Source organism: Apium graveolens, chromosome 9, assembly GCF_009905375.1.
Source record: "Apium graveolens cultivar Ventura chromosome 9, ASM990537v1, whole genome shotgun sequence".
Taxonomy (NCBI): Eukaryota; Viridiplantae; Streptophyta; class Magnoliopsida; order Apiales; family Apiaceae; genus Apium; species Apium graveolens.
Window position 1 is genome coordinate 135,739,693 of NC_133655.1, and position 7,291 is coordinate 135,746,983.

Consider the following 7,291-nt stretch of genomic DNA (forward strand, 5'->3'; position numbering starts at 1 on the left):
TCTCCAAAAGTAACCATTGGGCAAGCTTTCTCAACCACCTTTGATAGCAGGGCTCTATCTCCAGTCATATGCCTTGAACATCCATTGTCCAGAATCCACATGACCTTCTTCTGCTTTATGCCCTAAAACAAAAGTGATTAAGTTTTCTTTGGTACCCAAACTACGTTGGGTCCAGAAGACTTAGAAGCATTTGAATATATAACATTTCTCTTCACAGAATTGACAAGCTTAACAGTTTTTGCTTTATCATTGACTATTTCCTTGTCACTTTTAGAAGCACCAACAGACTTTCTCTTGGGCTTGGTGACAGGTGCCATTTTCCTAGCTTTAGGAGGGCTTACATCATTTGATCTACCAATGTTCTTACTAACATTCTTATCATGATCATGAGATGTATTATGTGGGTGTGTGGAATCAAGATAAGTGTGCATGAAAGATACTACACATGGCATGTAAACAGATTTATTACACTTAGAAACTTTAGGCATTATAGGCATGTTATGCACATAAGCATTCTTAACATTGTCTACTTTAACCTTTCTACAAGCATGAGTAAGGTGACCAGCAGAACCACAGTTGTTGCATAAATTCCTAGGTCCATTAGTTCCTATCCTGCCATTTTTACTTCTATTCTTCTTATTCTTGGAAGTAAAACCTAGTCCGGCAAAAGATAAGTCAGAGTCACTAGCAACAAACGTAGGTTTCTTTGCCTTTTATCTCCTTGAGAGCTCGAGATCCTCAACAAGCATCTCATGATGAATATAAATATTATCTTCATCAAAGGGCTCAACAGTAGCTTTCATAAATAGAGGCTTCTTAGCTTCCTTAAGAATATGAGGTGTATCAGGGGAATTAACAACTTTCTCTATAGGGTCATTTTCAACTACTTATTTCTTAGAAGCTTTTCTAAGTTCGTCATAGTCTAGACCTATTCCAACCTTTCCACCTACTACTTGATCAGCTATGAGCTTCTTAGCAAGATTTGCAGAATCAGTAAAAGCATGTAATTTAGTTTCTAATTCTGCATTCTTGTTCCTTAGCTCTTCCTTTGTCTCAAGGTGCTTAGTAATCTTAAGCTCTAAATATTTATTGGTTTGCTTAAGATTCTCAACACTGACCCTATCTAGAACTAACTTATCATTTTCATCTTTAACTTTCTTTAGTTCTACTTTAAGGTCTTCGACATCAAGCAGTGTACATCTTAGTGTAGTACTAACATTTTTATACACTTCTTTTACAACATCATGTTGCTCAATGCATTCCTTTGTATTACATCATGCCTTAAGATAGTGATGAGAAACAGCATTTCCATACACTAGGACAGTCTGCCTAAAGGCGAAACAGTGTTCATTCTCACACAAGTTATCTGGAGGTAAAGCACTAATAGTTGGAAATGTTACCTGAGATGAAGATTCTGCCATCAATGCAAGATTTCCTTATTGCTCTTCTTCATCATCAGTGTCATCCCATCTCTTCCCCTCAGCTATATAAGATTTCACTGGATACTTCCTTGAGCTACCTGAGTCCTTCTTCTGATAAGCTTTGCCTTTATCCTTTCCTTGCTGAGACTTTCTGCATCCAGTGGCAAAGTGCCCAACCTCATCACAGTTATAGCATCTGAACTTGCTTCTATCAACCATCCCTGTCTTGTAACCTGATCCAGAAGATGAACTAGACCTCTGACTACGGTCGCTGCTTCCAGAACCCCTACAGCCTTACTTTCTTCTAAACATGATGTTACTGAACATCCCTGCTAGATTGGCCATAGTAGGATCTTTCATGCTTTGTAACTCCTCAGTGGTGTAGTAGTCACATGGACTCCCAAAGAGGTTTCCATCATCCATCTCAGCCTCAAAGAGCGTTTCTGCTTTAGACTTAGGCTTTTCAGCAGTAATTTCAAGCTCTTTGATTCCACTGGCTACAAGAGCAGTTGTCTTGAGTAGTTCAACATTCTTGCTATCAACTATACCACCACCATAGATGATCTTCCTTTGTTCTTGATCCATTTCATGAGTCTTCAGCTTACCATATAACTTCTCAAGTGTCATGGTTTCAAAGTCAACACGCTCACGAACAGATGAAGCCTTATTCTCTAAGTGGTGAGGTAGGACTAACATAAACATCCTGTTGACTTCTCTCTGAGGATAAGTCTTTCCATGAATACTTAATTCGTTTAACAGCTTGTTCAGTCTTTCAAAGACTTGAGTAATACTTTCTCCAGGCAAGGACTTAAAGGCCTCATATTGTGAAGTCAATATATCCAATCGATTCTGCCTAACATCTTCAGTTCCTTCCATAAGTAGTTCTATGGTTTCCCACATGTGCTTTGCACTCTCACAGACCATAATTTGATGACTCATATCATCATCCATCGAATCCACCAAAATAAGCTGTAGGCCTTCATCCAGAGCTATCAGTTCTTTGTCACGAGCACTCCATTCTGCTTCAGGACATGACATTCTCATATTAGGCAACTCCGGATGATCCTTCATCGGCACATGTCTTCCTTCTCTCAATACTCTCATATACCCTGGATTCGATGCCCGTAGATACAATAGCATTTTCTTTTTCCATAGATTGTATCTCGATTTATCAAATCGAGGAACCTTGATACTACTACCTTTCTGAGAACTCATCTTTTCATATCTGAGAAAAATTTGTAATAAACCGTCTCAAAATACGGTAACCCAGTCAGTCAATAATACCAAATCAGTCAAGTCAAAACCAACAAACCCAAATCAAATCTACACACCAAAAGCACTCCCAGACTCCATACAACCAAAATCAATAACAAAACTTGCTAATCTAACGGTTTAGATCTGTATATCAATCAACAAGCTCTGATACCAATTGTTAGGTCCAAATATACATACAGAGGGGGGTGAATGTATGTTTCTCATTTTTCGTTAATTAATTACAGCGGAAAATAAACATCAAAAATGAAATAAACAAACACTAAGAGATTCACAAAATTATTTTTATTATTAAGAAATTAAACCGTAAAGATTTGCTTACAACTCCGAATATAAATAATTCGAAGCAATAAATATATAGAGAACCAAAATAATAGCTATCAATTTAGGGTTCTATCTATCACTCTAAGAATTCAAATATTCCATCAAAAGATATTAAATACAATCAAGAGAGTTTTAAATAATGAGTGTTACAAGTTTGTAAGGCTTTAATGGTGTGAAATAAATTGGGCAACACTTCTCTCCTTAATTTCAATAAATGAAATCAACTAACTCTACAAGAAAAATTTTGCAGAGCTTTGATAGTGTTTTTGCTGAGAAGTATTCAATCGGCTGCAATTCGTTGGTTTTGTAGATGTAGAATGTTGAAGAGATAAAAGGAAAATACGTGGCTGATACTTGTCCATACATTTTAATTTGACAGCCTGGGGAATATTCTTTGAAGTTCTCTCTAGAGACTAGTACAAGGATTAAATTCTGTGGCGATCAAATTAGAAACATCACTTGAATTATTTTTACAATTCTCTTATGGCGATTACATGCTGTAGTGGAAGGAACGTATTTATATGCTTTAGATTTCTTTTGCTCGACATATACAAAACAACCAAACAGAAGTTCATGGATTTACACGGCACAACCATAAGAGGAGTCGCCACATGTGATGTTCACGCGCAAGAAGAAAGAACTCAGCCGCATTTTTGCCTGTAATTCTCTCTATGGCGACTTAGAGTAGCAGTAGAATAAATTGTACTCTTATTTGTTTATTTTGTTACAACTGCATTTGATTGTTTACTCCTGTGCAAGTCCATACGGAAGAACAGAAGTGCCAGGGGGAATTTGTAGTCCACTCACCAAAAGAAGAAAGGGAGGATTGTGGTTTGAGTGCCACGCGCCTAGTGTGCGAGTTGGAGAAAGACGAAGGCTACCCTGCCACTTCCTGTCAAACTATTTTGCTTCTTTATTTTCTGTTTGATTTCTTTTACCATGCAACTGTTGACTTGTTTTCTTCAAATTAAGTGGGACTGCAGCTTTGCACATACAAATGAAGAGGCCATTCTGGTTTGTTCATTTACTTCATTTGATTAATAATCAAATGAGTTGCATGCACATAACAAAACACTCTACTGGATTTTCTTTTATTAAGAATTCGAATGAATGCAAGCAAGAGTAATATGGCTGGCAATTAAAGTAAATATTTGATATTAACATAAATAAATAAATAAATAAATTGTGAATTTATTTAATTATTTAAATAAAATTCAAACATTAATTTTAATTTACCAAAATTAAATATTGATATCAAATTAAATAAATAAATATTTTGAGATTAATTTAATAAATTAAAAATCAATTTTTAATTTATTTATTTTAAAATCAAATGTGATATTAAACTAAATAAATAAATGATTAATTTTCATTTATTCATTTAATAAAATCAGTCATTGATTTAAAAATAAATCCAGTAAATTCTTGGGCTGTACTCCTCTGTATCTGCAGGCCTCCTAATCTCCGGTAATTTGTACCTCAAAATATTTCTAGACTCCTCGAGTACAAAATCCACTTAACAGTGTTCCTAAAAATAATACTCCGTTTCCTTTCACGGATCACTGACGTCTAGTGCACGGGTCTGGTTCACAGATGACTAGTTCCGCTCTCAGGCCTTCGTATTATACCCGTACAAACCATTGTTAAGTATTCTACCAAATATAACCAACTTCACTAGGAATCCTTGAGGTCTTCACACTGATTCTGACAACTGCTTCGAATGACTCCAACCTTATTCCTCCGATGCCTGAACATATTAATGAACTTCATACGGATCACTGTTGACGTCTTCTTCACTGCAGCTAACAAAACCTTTTGTGCATATACCCAATAACCAATTTGTACTGATCCTAGTGGAACATAGATTATTTTAAAGTCCTTGTTCTATGTTGAGTTTTCCAAACCAGTATTATTGAGTTAAACATACAGCTTCAATCTTGCTCAATAGACTGTATTTACGAACCATCGAGGATTACGGGAATCACAATATAATTATGAATTTAAAACCCTACGAATTTATATCCAAGAACGATACTTCAAAACATAAAGAATAAATACGAAAGGATTTACACCGCGAACCGTTTACGAGAAATTATTACAAAAACGATTAAACGACTAAGCAAATGCCGGAATGAATAAATAAACGTATTGAACCAAACTAACTAAACTAATTAACCATGGTAAGAAACTAACCATGGTTAAATCTTCAAATAGTAATCTAGCTATATAGATGATAACCTAAAGCTAGAAATAGTAAGCTAAAGCCTAAAACCAAGTAGATTAGCTTGTAACCTAAGAAGCTAGCATGATTTGTTCAAAGATATGCCAACATACTCTAGTTCTAGGACATATGCTAGAAGATATACAAATTAAATACAAACTTATGCAAGAAACATTCAAAAAACACAACACAAAACTCTCTCACTCCTCATTTTCTTCTTCTATTCGGCCAAGCTCCAAAAAGGAAGGAAATCAAATTCAAAAACCTCTATTCTAGTCATGGAAAAAATCCCTCATTAATTCATAAGCTTCATATATCCTAAACTAAGGTAAGATAAATTTTTAAGCTAATTTTATCAAGGTTTGATGGGTGAAAAAAATTTAAGAAAGATGATAGTGAATAGTATGAATAGTAACTTTTCTTTGGTTTCTTGATTTTAATGGTTAATTTAGGTTCCATAAACCCTACCAAGCACTCTCAAGACTTCACCATCATCAAGAACACATCTCAAGCTTTCAAGAAAGGTATAAATCTTTGACCCATCTTTATTTAAGGTTTAAGTTCAAGAATCTTTTGCAACATAGTTGTAAACATAGTTTTGGTGAATGATTTGTTGTAATCTTGATATTTAGTTACGTAAATTTAAGGTTGATGATTGTTGCCTCAAGAACATGATTTTCTTGAGAGTAGTTAGTGTGATGATGATGATTTGATGATTGTTGGTGGTAGTATAGAGAAGTAAGGCGTAAACGAAACTCGTATCGTAATCGTAATCTCGCTAAAATGAACAAAACATAATATTAAGTTTCTGCATAAAGTTTCGAAGATATAAAGTGTAGTTTCTTGAAAAATAACACTTTATTATGATAGAAAATGTTATAAGGATCATTTAGGCGCTTATATCTCTTGATTCCGATTTACGGATCAAAAGTTATGACCGTTTTACCAAAAGTAATTTACGCGACAAAAACTGCTACGAATTACGAACTTTGGAAATAGAAATGATCGACTTAAAAATGTTCATAAATCATGAAAATTTTACAGAGAGTAGTAAATAGAGTTCCTTAAATGTATAAAAGTTTCAAGTTAAAATAATGATTTTCAATTTTATAAAAATATCGGAACCAAGACCGCGCGATTAGAAAGCCGTTAGAATTCATAAGCGGAGCCGATGATGAAAATATAAACGGACATAAGGTACTTAGAAAAGGAAGCGACCGTGACATGAATAAGTACTTAAAGGAATAATAAGGGTAAAATAAGTGAGAGAACGAATAATAAGTAGCATATGAGTACGAGTCGCCTTAAATTAGAACGGGATCCAACGAAACGGTTTCTGTTTATGGTTATAGATTTTCGAGCGGACCCTAGAGCATCCTCCACCTCGAGATACCCAGGAAAGTTTAAGAACCCAACTCCATATACTATTGTGTTGTGAAAGGATTATTTTACTATTACTTGCATAAATGTCATGCTTGCCATGATACTAAGTAATTGAGTTTTCATATAATGTAGCGATGTTGCACGATATGTATATGCCGTAGAATGTTTAACGCCGCCACGAGCGTGACGTATAATTATAAGACCGAGAGTCGGTCGAGATTTTAAAATAAAAACCCGGGAATCATTCCGGTGATATTTTAGGACGATTAAAGTCCGTAGTAGTTGTGTTCCAAGGGACTCGACGTCCACTTGCGAAACATTAAATACCTCGAACTTTTATTAAAACGATTTCCAAAAATCGTATTCCCTCAACTATATTTAAAATACCCTAATGATGGATATTAATTCATTTATTCATTTAAAATAGGAGAATTATTATCCAATGATTATTTATTTCAAACTCGATTAATTATTAAAGATTACTTTAAAATTTCTTAAACATAAATTAATTGAGGAATATTATTTCAAATATTCTTTTAAAGTATAATTATTCGAGTTTTAATTATTTAAGGATTATTATTTAATTGATAATTATTTATTAAATGATTTAATATGATTTAAAAATCATAAAACCTGATTTAAATTACTTTCTGATTTTCGAAAAATCATT